This window comes from Amblyomma maculatum, chromosome 7 (assembly GCF_055883805.1).
Source record: "Amblyomma maculatum isolate TAMU_Amacu chromosome 7, ASM5588380v1, whole genome shotgun sequence".
NCBI lineage: Eukaryota > Metazoa > Arthropoda > Arachnida > Ixodida > Ixodidae > Amblyomma > Amblyomma maculatum.
Window position 1 is genome coordinate 38,300,131 of NC_139350.1, and position 16,863 is coordinate 38,316,993.

A 16,863-nucleotide genomic window follows, 5' to 3' on the forward strand; every position below is an offset into this window, starting at 1 on the left:
AAAATAAATCAACCGAACTAGCAGTTCTACATCAAAAGGAATATATTCTGTCCCAGTTTGATAACAGAGCTTTTGTAATAGGTATATTTGTAGATTTTTCAAAGGCATTTGACTTGGTGAATCATGAATTACTCCTAAAGAAGTTATGGTACTATGGTATCCGAGGCCAGGCTGCAATGTTAATAAAATCATATCTTACGCAAAGAAAACAAGCAGTTAGCTTAAATAATCTACTATCGGAGGTAAAACTTATATTTTCTGGCGTCCTTCAAGGCAGCGTGTTAGGCCCACTTCTTTTCAATATATTCCTTAATGACATTGTTAACATTAACAAAAATGCCAAATTCATTATATACGCTGACGACACGAGTATTTTTTTTTTTGCTGGGAAAAACATTCAGGATCTAATAGTGTCTTGCAATACAACAATGGTCACGCTGGAAAAATGGTCGAAATCCAATGATATGCGCGTGAATGAAAAGAAGACAAAAGCCCTAATATTTCGCCCGAAAAACAAGCCGGTTTCTACTCACAGTTATATTCTATATAATTCTCGACCTATAGAAATAGTTGATCATTTTAAATGCCTTGGAGTTATATTTTCTTCAACCCTGTCATGGGAACACCATGTAAATCACGTTGTCAAACAACTGGCTAGAGTAGTGGGCATGATTGGTTGCAGACGGCACATTCTTCCGACGTCACTCAAACTAGCTCTTTATAACGCACTTTTTTATTCTCACGTAAATTATTGTCATCTTGTATGGGGAACAGCAACACATTCTTGTCTTCACAAAATACACATGTTGCAGAAAAGGGTCCTTCGCTACGCCTTCAATGTTAGCTATGGGTCACCCAGCAACGGTCTCTTTCTTGCAGCCGGTGTGGTCCAAATCCATGAATTATATCGATACCGGTTGAGCATTTCTTACAAAAAAGAAATAAAAAATGGTACAAACCATATTCGACGATTGGCAAACTTGCAAGAGAAAACCACAAATTACCCTTTCAGACAACCTGAACAAAGGATGGTGCCAACAGCACGCCTAAACTCCGGGCAAGAACGTTTGCAATTCACACTCCCTTCCCTTCTGAACGCTTATACATCTGCACATTTTGACTTATTCACTTGTACTCATAAGGTATAGCGTAGGATGTATATAGAAGGTAGCTCCGAACAATTGTCATCCTCAGTTGTGTCAAAATAAGTCTTTGCTTCTGTATCTTATATTTTATGTATGAGAATGTGATATGTAATAACAATCTTTTTATCCCTGTGTTTACTCAGTACGCTTGAAGTGCTCTTGCGATGTATAGCATTACATCTTTGTTCTTTTGTTTCGTTTATACGACACCAGAAGTTGAGTCGTTGTTTGTCTTCTGCTGTTGCCTGTAAAATGGGGGCTGCGGCTTTGTCAAACTGTATTTTTACAGCTTTTTCTGCAGCTCCTCTGTCCATATATCTTTGAGGCAGAAATAAAATTTATTTATTTATTCCACTTTTCAGCCTTAACGCAACGCCCCAGTACCTATCTGCTGTCATCGTCCAAGGCAGACTGGCAAACCGTTCAGGCGTAGATGGCCACCTTCCATGCCAAATCTCGAAGCATTTCGACCAATTAACTCCGCTACCTGTGGCGTGGCTGAGTTCGCACGCACACTTCACAGCTTGGCATATGCCCTCCTCTCCATCCGTAAAAACAGTGATAGTATCTGCATACACTAACAGCTTTACTTCGGCTGCTTGTACTTTGAACCCCTGAATGCTATTATTTTTCAGTATTTTCAAGCAAACGATCTCAATACAAATTCAAAATAAAAGAGGGCTGAGGGGGCAGCTCTGGCGTACGGAACGCTGTACGCTAATGGAGGCCCCTAAACATTTGGTAACGATCAATCTCGTCGTGCAGCTCCGGTACGCCAATGGCCATGCCCTCAAGGATAACAGGTCCGACATTCACATGATCTAAAATTGCAAACAATAGTTCATGAGTGACGCAGTCAAATGCCTTTGCTAAATCAATCTGGAGAAAGGCCACCCGACCATTACTGTCGCTGAAGCATTCTAGTGCACTGCACGTTTTATTAATGCCACACGTGTGATGGGGACCAACAATATAATTAATTATGGTCTGCAACGTTCGCCCCCGAACCTTCATAAATATTTTGTACTCCACGTTTGTGAGTGCTGAAAAAATGCTGAACTTTTTTTAGAGGCCGGTATGCTGTAACCAGCCTTAACTATTTCATTTGTTTTTGAATGCATCCGACTAGGTGGCGCAACTTTAATGAAATATTCAAGGAAGTTGCGTCAGCGAGTCCGCTTAACTGCATGCCTCTTCGGATTTGATTTCATGACAACACATGAGGTGCGCCTACCCTGTCTTTCTGCGATGGAAATGGCCAAAGGCGCACACGAATTCTGAAAGATAGTGAAGGGTCTACAGAGAAACAACAACAAAAGATTGCCCGTTCATGGAACCTGGCGCGAGAAAGCGGCTATAACCGTGGAGTTTACGCTTCATATTTTCATATTTTTGTACTCCAAACAATCCTTCAAAATGGTGATTGGAGCTGGGGCAGGTGATAAGCCCAGGTAACGCTGAGCAGACAGGACCCAAGTCAAGAGAGGGCAGCATCTGACTGGAACGTCCCTCTGCCCCATGTCGCAACAGTGAGCTGTCCACCAAGGTTTTTTTTTTAGACAAACGTCAACCGAATTTAAAATAAACACCGTATTACAATATCTGTAACCCCTTCCTTTGTGTAATACAACTGAATAAGTGTCCTTAAAAAAAAATACATTGACCCCACCTGACGTCACGCAACAAAGAAAGATGAAGAGAAAGTCTAAGAGAGTCTGAAGAAAAGAAAAGATGACAGATAGCAAGTGGGAGAAGAAATGTTTACTATTGCATTAGCCATCCGGAGGGCTCGTTCACAGCACTCGAACGTCTATGTGGGCCTTATAACCTGCTGCAATTTTTTTAGAGGATCTTTTCTGGTGGCTATACTATTTGAAAGGCGAGCTCCAATACTGGAAATGCAACATACCTACAAAAATAAAGAATAAGTACTTATTTACATATGTATTTAGGGGAATAATTGAAACAATTTGCCTCTTACAAGGTATCCATTGCAGCTCCCAATATAGCCCCAGGGCTAAAATGAACTTAAATCCACTTACCTTTGTGCCAAAATTTTGGACGTTCTAAAAGCGAATACCCCATATAATATATGGAATGGATAATGGCACATACAGACATACATCGCACAGCAAACGGGCAACTTGATTTTTGCCTCCATCAAAAGGGTCGGGATTTCATACCTGCGTCCTTGAGTTCAGCATTCGAGCGCCTTAACCACTGAACCACTGCATTTCTTTTTTCTTTATTGGCTGACTACGACAATGAAATACAATACACAAAGCAGATGCTTACAAGGCACAATGAATTTTGCAGACAACGGAATGTATGCAAGGAACAACGAGACCAAGACAATATGCAAACAAAATTATATCCGCATCCTAAGACATCGCTTCGTCATATTAAAATTTATTTAAAGCCGCCAAAGGCTCTATTCTTGTGAGCCACTCGAGCTTCAGGAGCGAATATCTGTAACTGAATGAACCAATCCATACTTTCCCGAAAATAAGGTTCGCGCAGACCGTGCATCAGGATCGCAATGATATCCTGCCATTCCGGATTCCCATAGATAGTGGAGCCCCAAAGCATAATAAAATCTAATGGTATGTCTTTCTCGTTTTGTAGAGATAAGTATACGTAATACCATGTGAGTGCAGAGGTACACCTTTCTTTATTGTCTCTTGCAATATGTCCCAGAATAAAAGAAACATGGTCTATGGTTTCTGGTTGCTTGCAGAATAAACAAAGTGCACCCCACTGTAGAAACAATCCCCTGTTCTCCTAAAACATCTTAAGTGGCAGTGTTCTGGTATGTAACTTAAACATAAAAGGTTTTTCTACTCTGTGGCACCTGCATCCTCTTCACTCTTTAAGTACATCGCTACCTAGGCCTCCTCTATACAAGGCCCGGTACAAAGGTATATGAACAACATCGCACATATCCTTGTATAATTGTTTCCTTTTTACCCTGGACAGATATTCGTACGAGAATATAGAACAGACAGAAATCGTACGCTCGCTAAAACCTCTCTGAAATTGCCACAAATGCGGCCCGAAACACTTTCTGTCGAAACCACTAACTCCGGGAGTGCGTGCCCGGGTCTTAGCTGATATAGACCAGAGTTTTTTACCTTCGCGCGCAGGCTGCCAGCGCGCTTCTACTCTCGACACCAGGCCGACATCTGTCGGGCGGGCGAGGCCAGGGGACTGCGGGACCGCGGGTCGTGCAGCGCCTCGCGTTCAATACGTGTTCGTGAGCGATCGCTCTTCAATTCTGTCGTTAACGCGCTCTACCACTTATGCATGTAGGTGTGTGTTGTGCCTCGCTACTCACATCTGTCCTTGTTCCACAGAATACTACCGCATATTGAAGAGCTCTGTTCTCTCGTAGACACAATATACGAATGTAGACTGCCATGCAGGTAAGTCTCCGTTTATGCGCATCGGTGGCGTTTTGTTTTCCTTCTGGGACTGCCCTTCACAAGTAATAAATGCACACGTTTCGCTTTTTTACTTTTTGATTCTGCGCATGAAAATGGAGAATTTTGGACCTAACTCCATGGTGTGAGATGTAACCGGATCGGCGAGATTCGCGCTGAAGTTTGCTTAGGCAAAATGTGTTTTGGGCCACCAGTGGTTCGCCTTTGGCTTTCGCTTACCGTTCCTTAACGGGAGTGTAAGTCTTACTATAACAGACGCTTGGGTGAGCTGGGTAATCCATGAGTGCAGACAGCGCAAAAAAAAAAAAAAAAAGAAGAAGACGGGAACCTACGTCCCCGTATTATTTCCTTATTTCAGAGAGAAGTCTGCGTGCAAAACGGCTGAGCGTAGTAGCTTTTTGTTGTTTCTGCCTGACACCAAACATAATTTCATTACATTCTATGGCCCTGCTCGAACGGCCGAACAGATCTTTCACACACACCGAAAGCATCGAAATAGAATATCCTTGTATTCGGCCGCTACTGTGTTAATATTTGTTCAAAACTTAAAAAAAAAATAGAGAAACGGTGTTGTGCCCTCCAGCGGGGGCTCTGTGGATAGGGCTCTTGACTGCTGAGCCGGAAGAAATGGATTCGATGACGGAAGCTATGGCCGCTCTTCGATGAAGACGAAGCTGAAGGCGCTTGTGTAGTGTGCGATGTCAGCGCACGTTAAAGAAACTAGGTATTCGTTAAATTTCCGCAGCGGTTCACTGCGGCATGCCTCACAGCCGATGCCACTTTTGGGTGCTATAAACTCCATATACCACATGAAAACTGAGTTCCCATGCTGGCATTTCTTTGCTGCTGTTTCTTCATTCGGCATGTACGACAATCTACGAGCAGTATTAAAAAAACGTATCATTTTTTAGATGAAGGCGCTACGGTTTGATAGGCGCTGGATTTTCCAGCAATGAAAACGATTATAATGCGGTTGTGTTTGAAAATAAAGCGCACCAAAACTTTCCTGCTGTTAGCTTGTCGAATCGGATGAACGCACCGCGATAATTTTTTGGTGTTACTGGCACACACCGCGCAAGCGACAACACAGTCTAATTGGTGAGGATCGAAATGGCTGGCAAGAAGGGAGAAGAGCTCATTAGAAGTGGGATTATATGCGAGTCGTACGCAAGAGCAATGCTTGCCTTTCTTCACAAACGTTTTCTCGTCAGTAAGGCACCGCAACGGCAGCATTATAGCTCGGCTGCGTGCTGAACGTCAACACAGTGAACGTGAACGTCAAACTAAATTCCATTAATAACGAGTCGATTTTAGCTCTACGGCAGTGCAAATGCACTTGCTCCAACATGCTTTTTGCAATATTCTCTAGCACCCGAACGCTAGCTAAATGTGGCTACCGGGAGGCCCGGCAGCGGCGATACCGCCGCTGCGCAAACCCCAAGGAAGCGCCCGCGCGGTGGCGCGCCAATCGGCAGAAAATGGCCACGCCCCAAAGCGGCTAAAAATTCTGGTCTATACAGTGCGCAAGAATGGGTCGTTTACATCGCGAAAGAACATAAACCTGCTAACGATTTGGCGCAAAAATAAATGCCCCAGTCCCAGTCCACCATTTTTAACCCGTCTAAACAAATTCGTCCTGCTGCGTCGTTCCCATTTCGCTGCACACAGAAACGGCAAATATCCGGTGCACCCTCTGCACTTTCAGCCTTGCATAATTCAACACTTGCATCAAATACCACCGTTTAGAGATAAAAGTAAGTTACACACTGTGGCTATGGCAAAAATTAATAAATGCGCCCCGTTCCAAGTCTCCGATTTTTCCCGCGTGACTAGCGTCTGCTCTTTGCAGTATGCCTAGGTCCTTTATTGGAGTCGTCACCCAGAAAATATTCGCAAATTTATCAGATGTAGGCGGCAATTCTTCGTGCCACAGACCTAAGCATTTTGTCCGGTTCACCCTGCTACCAGTCACTTTGGTGAATTCTTTAACACATTCAACAGTTTCTGTTATTCCCTCTTGATCCATTTTAAAAACCGCAACATCATCGGCATATGCCAGCAGCTTAACTTCTCGCACTTGCAACCGAAAATCACGAATCTTCGCATTTTTCATGACATTTAAACAAAACATTTCAATGTAAGTAAATAAAAGAAGCAGGCTGAAGGGGGCTAGCCTTGGCTCACCTATCACTGCACGCTTATGGAGGCCCCCAGAATCTTGTTTATAATCAACCTTGTCAAGTAGCTTCGGTACGCCATGACCACGCCCTCAGTAATCACGGTCCCCACATTCACATGGTCAAGCATGCAGAAAAGGATTTCATGTGAGACGCAATCAAAAGCTTTCTCAATGATTAGCTAAAAGGATAGCAACACAGCTATTGGCGGCACCCCAACATTCAAGCCCACATCTCGCTTTCTGTACGTCGGAAACAATGGAGCGTCCCTTGATCCCGCACGTCTGGTGGGGCCCGACAATTCGCTGAATAACTGTTTGCAGCCTACGAGCTAATATTTATATAAAAACCCTATAATCTATATTTGTTACTGTAATTGGCCGATATGCTGACACCTGCTGGAACTTCTTAGTTTCATCGGTTTTTCGAATTAGCACTGTGTGAGATTTGCCATATGATGGAGGCAAACCATTTGCTGTGTAAGCTTCGTTGTATACTACAGTCAACAATGCCATATTTTGTGTTTGTATGCTTTATAGAAAACTACACTTTGCCCATCTGTCCCAGATGATTTTCTTAGCTTGAAATTTTCTATCGCATTTGCAATTTCTGATAAAGTTATCGGCAGCTCCAGTGGTTTGGTTTCGTCATTTAGTCGCGGCAGCGCTCTCAGAAACATTTCATTGAATTAGTTGGCATCCACGTCGTGTAATGCAAATTAACAGCGCTTGATAATACTCCAAAAAAGCACGCTGACTATGGCCTCATTCTGCCGATAACACACCGTTCCATTCAATCCTTTAAATGTGATTTTGATCCTTTCATCCTTTCAATATGATAGCGTCTTTCTTGAAATAATTCAATACTTTGTTTGATTTTCCTGATATTTTCCATCCATAATTCACCCGCTTCACATTCTTTTTCGAGCAGTTGACCAAGCACGCCCTCAACGCAACCACGTCGGGAAGCGTACCGATCTGGGCCAAGGCGTCACAGAAATTGTCAACACGAAAAGGCCCTACTGTCACCTCACCATGAATGAACACCTTGTTCGAAACAACGTGTCGGGTGGGCAGTGTCGGCAAAATAATCTGGCAATACTTGTCATTAATATATTCGGTACTCTCTCTGCAGCCAGCATGGACCGCTGTCACCGCTCCGTCGGAGCTTGTGATTCCGCGTCCGTACACGCCGGTGGCCTGAAGTAGGATGATGAACGACCGCGTTGAACACGAGATGCTCGTGGGAATACCCAAGTGCTGTGACCCGAAAGCACTTCTGAAAGCACTTGCTTCGTGTCATGTTACCAGGAAGCTGCTTTTTGTCGCTCCTGATACTGTGAAGGGGAAGATAAGGATGTCTTAAATATAGTTTCAAATATGCCAGCTAGAACGAGAGGAATGCGATGGCTACACGGTATGAAAGAGCCCTGAACAAGGGTAGAGGGGGGAAGCCTTAGTTCGTAGGTCTTACCAACGTTTCGACAAATGGACTTGTCTTCGTCTGGACAGAGCGATCATCACTGGTGGGGGTTTAAATGCGATTTTGCTTCCGAAAAAGAAAATTTGGGGAGGGGGAGAGAGGAGGTTGGATGAGAAGGAAATAGGTTAAGGAGGGAAAAAGTTTTTCTTAAGTATTATTTTTCGGCCTGGAACTGGTGATCCTGCGGCCTAAACTAGCTATAAAAAGTGGCAGCAGCAGAAAAAGCTACAATGCGGGGGGGGGGGGGGGGGGGGATGATTAGTAAGCACATAAAGCAGGTTCGATTCAGACACACCTTTCTCGAAAAGGTACAGACATCCTAAAGGGTCCTGATATAGAATACATGTGCAGGGAAACAATTCTCAAAAGCTTTCTGCAAATTGGGGAGAAGGACCAATAAATAGAATAATAACACGAACAGTGAACCACACCTGCCACGCCAAAAAGAAAAAAAGAAAGAGAAAGATCAAGAGCCAACTAACGTTATAAGTGATAAGAAGGAGACATCTTAGGAGACACACCTGCAGCTTATGCTGTTGTGGAGGGGAGATAAAGTGTACACGTGCTGTGGATAAACTGTACAATTTACGTTATATGGGGTTATTTTCCGGACTCGTTATGGCGCAGAGGGAATATATTTAGGCGCTTCTAAAGTTGCTCTAGAGGTGCTTGTTCCTGCTAATTCCAATGTTCTACATTTGTGGATTATGTGCCTCTATATTTTTTATCCCTTTCAGAATTAAAGCGTGACTGGAGAATATATAATTTAATTTCTGCGAACTTATGGTCTTTCTGATTGAAATGCTATTGATTGAAAAGAAAAGCATTTGATTAAAAAAAACCATAAGTTCGATGAAATTATATTATATATTCCTCAGTCAGGCTTCAAATCTGCAAGGGATAGAAAATATAGAGGGGCATATCTAATCCATCCCTTATCACTTCATATGTTAGTTGGCTCTTGAACTTTTTCTTTCTTTCTCTCTTTTGGCGTGGCAGGTGTGGTACACTGTTCGTGTCATTATTCTATCTATTTGTCCTTCTCCCCTCCCCTTTGCAGAAAGCTTTTGAGAATTGTTCCCCTCTAGATATACTTTCTTATCAGGATCCTTTGAAATACCTGTCCCTTTTCAAGAAAGGTGTGTTTGCACGGACCCTTTTTTTGGTGCTGACTATTCATCCACCCCGCATTGTAGCTTTTCCTGCTGCTGTCAGGTTTTATTTCTTGTTTAGGCCGCAGAATCACCGGTTCCAGGCTGAAAAATATACAACTTAAGAAACTTTTTTTTTTCACTCTTTAACCCACTTTATTTGGCAATAAAAATTGTTGAGGGACACTCAAGCTCCACGTTTAAGGCTATGACACGATAGCGTTAATGACTTTCGTTTGCAGCTTCCCGTTCGCGTACATGCACCTCACTACTCTTTTAATCACTAATTCCTGAATATGTGCCTTTGTTGTCTTACGCATATTCATTGGTATACATTCGCAAGCTACCTCATTGTGTGGAAGACGTACGAACAAGCTCGCGTGGCCCAGAGGAAGCATTCCTGGCTCGGGATCAGAGGATCCCAGGTTCGAATCCTACCTAACCGGAGTGACCTTAGCTGTCAATATGAAGGTGGCTTTTCGTGGACAACGCCGACGACGTATTTTCTGCAGGGCAGGGCCTTTAATGCTCTCGCGTTAAATAATTGCCTACGTGGACCACCAAACGTTGCTTCACCGTGGAAAAGGCGCATATACGTCATAGCCAAGAGCGCACACTCGTGCTTGGACTTAGTACCTTTCATATTATGTCAGGGGAAAACAATTATAAAATAGGGAAACACTTCAGTCACTATAATTTTTGAATTTTTCAAATCAAATCGTTGAATTCTCGCAGTTTTTTTCTTGCGCCTAGAAGGCAGCATCGGGAAATACTGATGCAAGCAACGATTCGGTCGTCTTTTACTGCTCTGTCCTCATTGCTTTTCTGAAGTCGGTAGTTCCGCGAGGCTCTGTTTCAGGATTTACGCCGTTCTTAAACTATAGAAATGGCATTGTGTCGCTAAATACTGTGTTTACTCGATTATAAGTACCCCCTTTTTTCACGATCGCGATGCCCAAAAAGAGAGAGAGGGGCGGGGGGGGGGGGGGGGTTGCTTAGATTCGAAATATCTAATATATCCCCCTCCCTCCTTGTTTTCGCGTCGATATATTGCCGAGAGGGAGCGAGAAATAACAATTCATTTGGCTGACAAACTTGGCAAACATCTTCCCCAAACACGATTTAAGTGCTGCGCTTGCAGTTCAAGCTGTCATAGCCCTATTCAAACTCATTACGACTTCCATGACACCAAACAGCTCATACCAAACAACCCAATGCGGGCCGGTGATGCTAGAGTAATTTGAAAACTTGGAATTTCTGAATTCCTGTTAATTATCTCTCCGCTTCTATGCGATCACTGTTCCAAAAGCCGATGCCTTATAATCACTTCACTTTGTGTTCAAAGAAACAAGTTTACTCAAGCGCTACTGCAAATTAAGCTTCTTTGTGGACGAGTTATTTATTTGTGTAGAAATAGTCTATTTGCTCACAGTGCTCAAATTACCTCATGCGTTACTGTGAGAACGAGTCCAGGCGGGTCCTGAGCCGGGTGCTTGCCGGGTCTGGCTGTGCTTCACTCCGAACCTTGCGGACCGGGCTGGGTTCAGTAGAGCGATAATTTAGCGGGCTCGGGCCGGGCCTCGGCTTGAAGCCCCGAGTTTTGCCCGTGCTCGGGTTTGGGATTTAGCCTCAGGCCGGGCTTGGGCCTGAGAATGATGTCCGTGTGGGGTTCTAATCACTTGAACTTAAGTGGCCGCACTCTTGTGCGGTGACCAGGAGGACATCAAACAGCGCACTCCCAGAAGCGGAGACGTTGACCATCCTTATTTTTTTATTAATGTGAAAGTAGGCTTTGTCGGTGAGGTCCTGTGTACCGAACCTGTCCGCAGCCGTCGCGTCGTTCTCAGAAGAGCTAGGATCCAACGCATTACTGTGACCGATAAAGGATTATGTGAGCATGCTGCAGAAAAAAATTTATGTCAATAGGTTGATTAGCTAATTAATTAGAACCAAAAATGTAAAATTACAATCAATCACACGTTGAAATAGCCATACGACTAATGTCAACGTTCAAGAGACGTGAAGTCACGCCAACCGGAAGTGGATGTGCTTGTGACCTAATAAGCGAAATAAAGGCGTTATAGTGATCAGGAGTGTGTAATGAGTGTCAACGGGATTGCGCGAGTGACATGTACTGCGCCTTTCCTTTCCTGTAGACCAGTTATAGAACGCCGCTGAACTTTGATGCGTTCACTGGAACACTGGTTGTGTCCGACAAGGGGCGCTCGATGTACCGTGTGCCGCAGCAACGCTCGGGCTTTCGCATTTCGACACTGCAGATTCTGCAGTGCCCTCGGAACTTTTCTTAGCTTTTTTTTTTTTATGGCTCATCGAGCAGCTCCTTCCCGGCACCGTCCCAGTTGACTTGTTTCAAACCAAACTCTTTAAAGTACAAGAACAGCGGCTAGCCGACTGCAGCGTAGCCGGCTGAGGCCTTAGAGTCTGACGTCCTTGCCGCCAAGCAGAGCTGACAAGCGGACCTGCGAAGTTTGGAGAAGGTCGTGCGTAAGTTACGGAGTTCTACAGCCCACTAGAGCACGCCGTTGACAAGAAGCGAATACCTCGGGGACGGACAGCGGGCGGACGGTAAAGGGTGGGAGGGCGGCTAGGGCTACAGCAGTGCACGCAGCCCCGACTGCAGGTTCGCCTTCCTTGTGTTCTCCGTGTCGTTTTCGTGTGTCTCATAAGTGAGCGAATTCGGGAGCATCTACGTGCCGTTGGCTCCTTTAGTTTTAAAGAACGGAAATCCAGACAGATTCGTGATACTGAGGAGGCGGAGCATTTGGTGGGTACTCCAAGCAGAAGGAAACTCAGGTGGTAGCGCAAGCAGCTGGACTTGTACTACTGCCTGAGCTAGCGCCGCTGACCCAAAGTCTGACTAACAGCGGCCTCAAAATTTGCTGCTATTTTTTAGCATCGAGTCTCTTTAAAATACACTATACATTAAAATGTATTTCCGATGTCCATACTCCGATACTCCCATGTTCAGCGCTATACCTAATACCGATGCAGAAAATGTATCAAAATATAGTATCGAAGATTTATATGTTTTTGATACTGCCCATGACTGCGCAGTACCCTGCGAACTGTCCGGTCGACAGTTTCGCCTTGTGGTGTGCCCGACGCGCCCACGAGAAAAGAACCATGATATATTATGCCTTACCATGACCTCACTATGGTTTTGTTTTCGGAATTTTTTATTGAGCTGCAGAAAGCTTGTGCTCTCCCCAAGGTTTCTTGTTTTATAATTTTACACTTTTAATACAAGCTTATCATTGCAGCTTTTTAAACTGTCTAAAAACATCCTGTTTCGTAAACAATGATAATGAGGCATAAACCACACAAAACGAAGGCCATATTAGATATTGCTAAGGGAAAAGCACACATTTGGGTTCGTTTATTTGGGTTCATTTTGAAGTACTGCTTTTAATTTTTGTACTTGAGTTATTAGACGAAAACATAAAAATAAGAATATGACCATTTTTCTTACGGTATGCTGCAGGATGTATTTTTGAAATAAAGAGCATGGTTTTAGTGACAGCTCAAGGATAAATCCGGCCTGCCTTGTAAGAACTTTTCGCCCGGCCGATCTAGTTTTTTTGTGGGTGTTTTTGTCTTCAGGAGGCCAATATTTTTCAATAGCATCATCATACTTGGCGTAATTCTTGAATGCACTTCAACACAACGTTCTTGTAAAATCTTCGCAAGATCTTTGTATTCTCCGACACAACAGGACAAAATTCGCAGTCTATCAAGTCTACATTCCAAGTTTCCGGCGCTCGTGGCGCGTGTGAAATTCAGCGCTCGTGCTTACTTTTTTTTTTTTTTGTACGAACCAAAAATGGAAGATCGGAATCAATGATGTCTTGCACTTAGCTACGCCACCGTAACCGTGCAAAACCACACCCCCGGAACTCAAACTGGTTCTGAAAAGAAAATGACCTCAAATATATGCCAACCTTTTTAACACAGGTGGGTTACATCAGCAACTGGGTAAGGCTTGGGGAACGGGATCAGATTAGGAAGTCACTCAGCAGTTTTACTGGCTCAAGAAACTCGCTGCCCCACTTGAATGACTGCATGTTCAATTCAGTAGAAGCCCCGCTCTGCAACTCATAATGCTGATAGTGCAAGAATTCGTTCAGGAGCTATTTCAAGATGAAACGCCTAGTCGCTGTTAATTATGCGGTATAATGCTTCCATAACCGCTCTGAGTTCGGTCCACTTCCTGGTTTCAGCCCGATATTTTCGCTGTCCTTTACCCTTCTTTTGAGCGCCTTTGCTCCGTATTGTCGCGAATTTTTTGCGCGTCTCTTTCCGACTTTCCATGGGCCGCCATTCCCTCCTTCATTGTCGTTTCTCTTCTCAAATTCTTCGTGGTTGTCGCTGTTTCGCCACGCACCGAGAACCAGCCACGCGTCGCTAGGCGAATGACGTCCTCTTCTTTGCCGACTCCTTTGTGTCTGCTTCCAACTCCGCTGCCACCAGCCTTATTATTTCCCGGAAAATGTCGTCGTCATCGCTCCTTTGACTGTGCAGAGTCGAGCGTGCGTTCATACTAGTCGCCAGGGCTCGTTTCCGACTTCGCCGATATTCCTTTAATTCCCTGACGACCCGTGACTGGGAGTGTTTGCCGATACGCGGGAGCGAGGCACGTTTTTCGCCGAGATGAAGGCGGCCGGAGATGGAGGTGGGGGATTCGTACGGAGGGATAAGTTTGTGAGCGCAGAGGAGACGATGATATGCTTTGTCGTCGTCGTCGGCACCTCCGTTCGGGAAGCCGCCGGCCCCGGCGAACAAAGGACCCGCCGGAGAAGACGGTGTTTCCGCTGTTCAAAGAAACGCGCACACGAGAAGAGAACCTTGTTATCCGGTGCCTTCTGCGTCGCAGCGCCTAATTAGACTTCGATATTGCGGATGTACACATCCGCATCGGCGGCACGACGCGTATAGTTCCTCCTTCTCAGAGACGCTGCTGGTTTCGGGATTTTTTTTTGCAGCAGCGACTTGGGCAAGAGCCGTACCAAGTTTTCCTACGACCACCCAGTTGGATATTCAATATCGTGTCACGTCATACTTCAGATGTGCTGCCCCTATAGGTTGAAGGCACGTGCGTAAGCACGCACTAGCATGCAGTGATTGTTTCTGTGAAATGCAGCAGCTAAGGGGCCAAACACGACTCGTCTTCTTCCACAGCTCTCTCTCTCTCTCTCTCTCTCTCTCTCTCTATATATATATATATATATATATATATATATATATATATATATATATATATATATATATATATATATATATATTGTAAAAGAAGGCTAAGTCGAGACGGCCAGGTCGTGACGGCAAGGACAGCGAAGCCTTGTCTAGCGTTTTAATCCGATCACGAACCCAGGCGCGCGCCGGAGCCGGCGCCGCGGGACGATGATGATGGTATGTACAAATGAAAGAAGAAGATCATGGCATGTACAAATGAAAGAAGAAGGTCCACAGAAGGCTCACATAATCTGCCCGGGGGGTCGGAAGCGGCCAGCCTGGTCGCTCCTAATTAACCGATGTACCGCGGCGCACAAGCGGTTTCAAGCGAGAAACATGAACAATTTCAGTTACACGGTGGCGTCGATCGGCTGGGGGATCAACAGGCGTGACTTTGTAATTAACTGGAGAAGTTTGGCTGATAATCTCGTAGGGACCAAGGAAGCGGTGGTGGAATTTGTCACTAAGGCCAGGGGTGCGCAGTGGTGTATACAGCAGTACTTCGTCACCGGGACGATAAGAGACCACGCGATGCGTAGAATCGTAGCGACTCTTGCGGTCTTCCTGGCACGCTGCTGTGTTGAGGCGGGCAAGATGACGGCATCTGGCCACACGAGATAAGAACTGGGTAGGTACTGATGTGGAGTAGTCGGGCGTAGAGAAGAAGGAAGCGTCGAGAATTGTAGTGGGAGGACGGCCATAAACGAGGAAAAATGGAGAATAACCGGTAGTCCGCTGTAGTGCTGTGTTATAGGCGAAAGTGACGAATGGTAGAATAGTGTCCCAATTTCGATGATCCGGTGTGATGTACATGGAGATCATATCCGATAAGGTGCGGTGAAATCGCTCAGTCAGCCCGTTAGTCTGGGGATGGTAGCTTGAGGTTGTCTTATGAAGGGTGGATGACGCGTAAAGAACTTCGCCAACGACTGTCGATAAGAAGTCCGTCCCGCGGTCACTTAGGAGCACCCGAGGAGCGCCATGACGCAATACAATTGATCGCAAAAAGAAATTTGCTACTTCTTGAGCGGAACCGGTCGGTACAGGTGCTGTCTCAGCGTAGCGTGTAAGGTGGTCGACCGCTGTTATAATCCAATGGTTAACCCCATCGGAGAGAGGTAGGGGACCATATAAATCGATGCCGACTACGTCGAATGGCGTGGCGGGACAGGGAACAGGTTGTAGAAGGCCAGCGGGTGAAGAAGTCGGCCGTTTGCGACGTTGGCACAGAGGGCAGGATGCGACGATTTGGCAACGCTGGAAGATAGGCCAGGCCAAAAGAATCGTTTTTTCACGCGGTCGTAGGTTTTGTCAACACCAAGGTGACCTGCAGTAGCGTCATCGTGGAGACCCGCCAGTATACGTGGGCGAAGCACACGCAGCACGACTGGGATCCAGCGAGTTCCATCAGGGCAATAGACGAAGCGGAGTAAGATGCCATCTTCGAGCTTGAAATTGCGAAGTTGTCGGCGAAGCCGAGCATTGGGTGGGTCCGAAGCGTCAATAAGGCGGTCGATGATGGGACGGCAGTAGGCATCGGCTAATTGCTGTGAGCGGAAAGCGTGTTTGTTCTCAGAGTCGTCAAATGAAAATGTTGTGATATACGTCGGGGAAAGAGATGGTCGGCTGTGGTCATAGGTGGAAATGCACTGGGAAGAAAAACAGCAAGCCGATTCCGAAAGTGGACAGCGAGAAAGAGCGTCGGCGTCTTGGTGTTGGCGACCCGATTTATAAGTGACGTCGAAATTGTATTCTTGCAGGCGTAGAATCCAACGGCCAAGTCGGCCTGTAAATTTTTGGGCGAAGACAACCAGCAAAGAGCATGGTGATCGGTCACAACTGTGAAGTGCCTACCATACAGGTAAGGGTGAAACTTTTGGACAGCCCAGACGACGGCAAGGCACTCCTGCTCGGTAATGGTGTAGTTTTTCTCAGCTGGAGACACAGTCCGACTGGCGAAGGCAATCACTTTCTCACGCGAAGTTGCATCGCGCTGCAGAAGTACAACGCCAAGACCAAGACCACTGGCATCAGTGTGCAGGATGGTTGGAGCGCTGTCACTGAAGTGGCCAAGAACAGGGTCTGATGTGAGGGCGTGCTTCAGGTTATTAAAAGCAGCTTCGCACTGTTCAGTCCACACGAAAGGGCTGCGTGCTTTAAGTAGTTGATGAAGTGGGGCAGCAATACTTGCAAAATGCTTTATAAAACGCTGGAAATA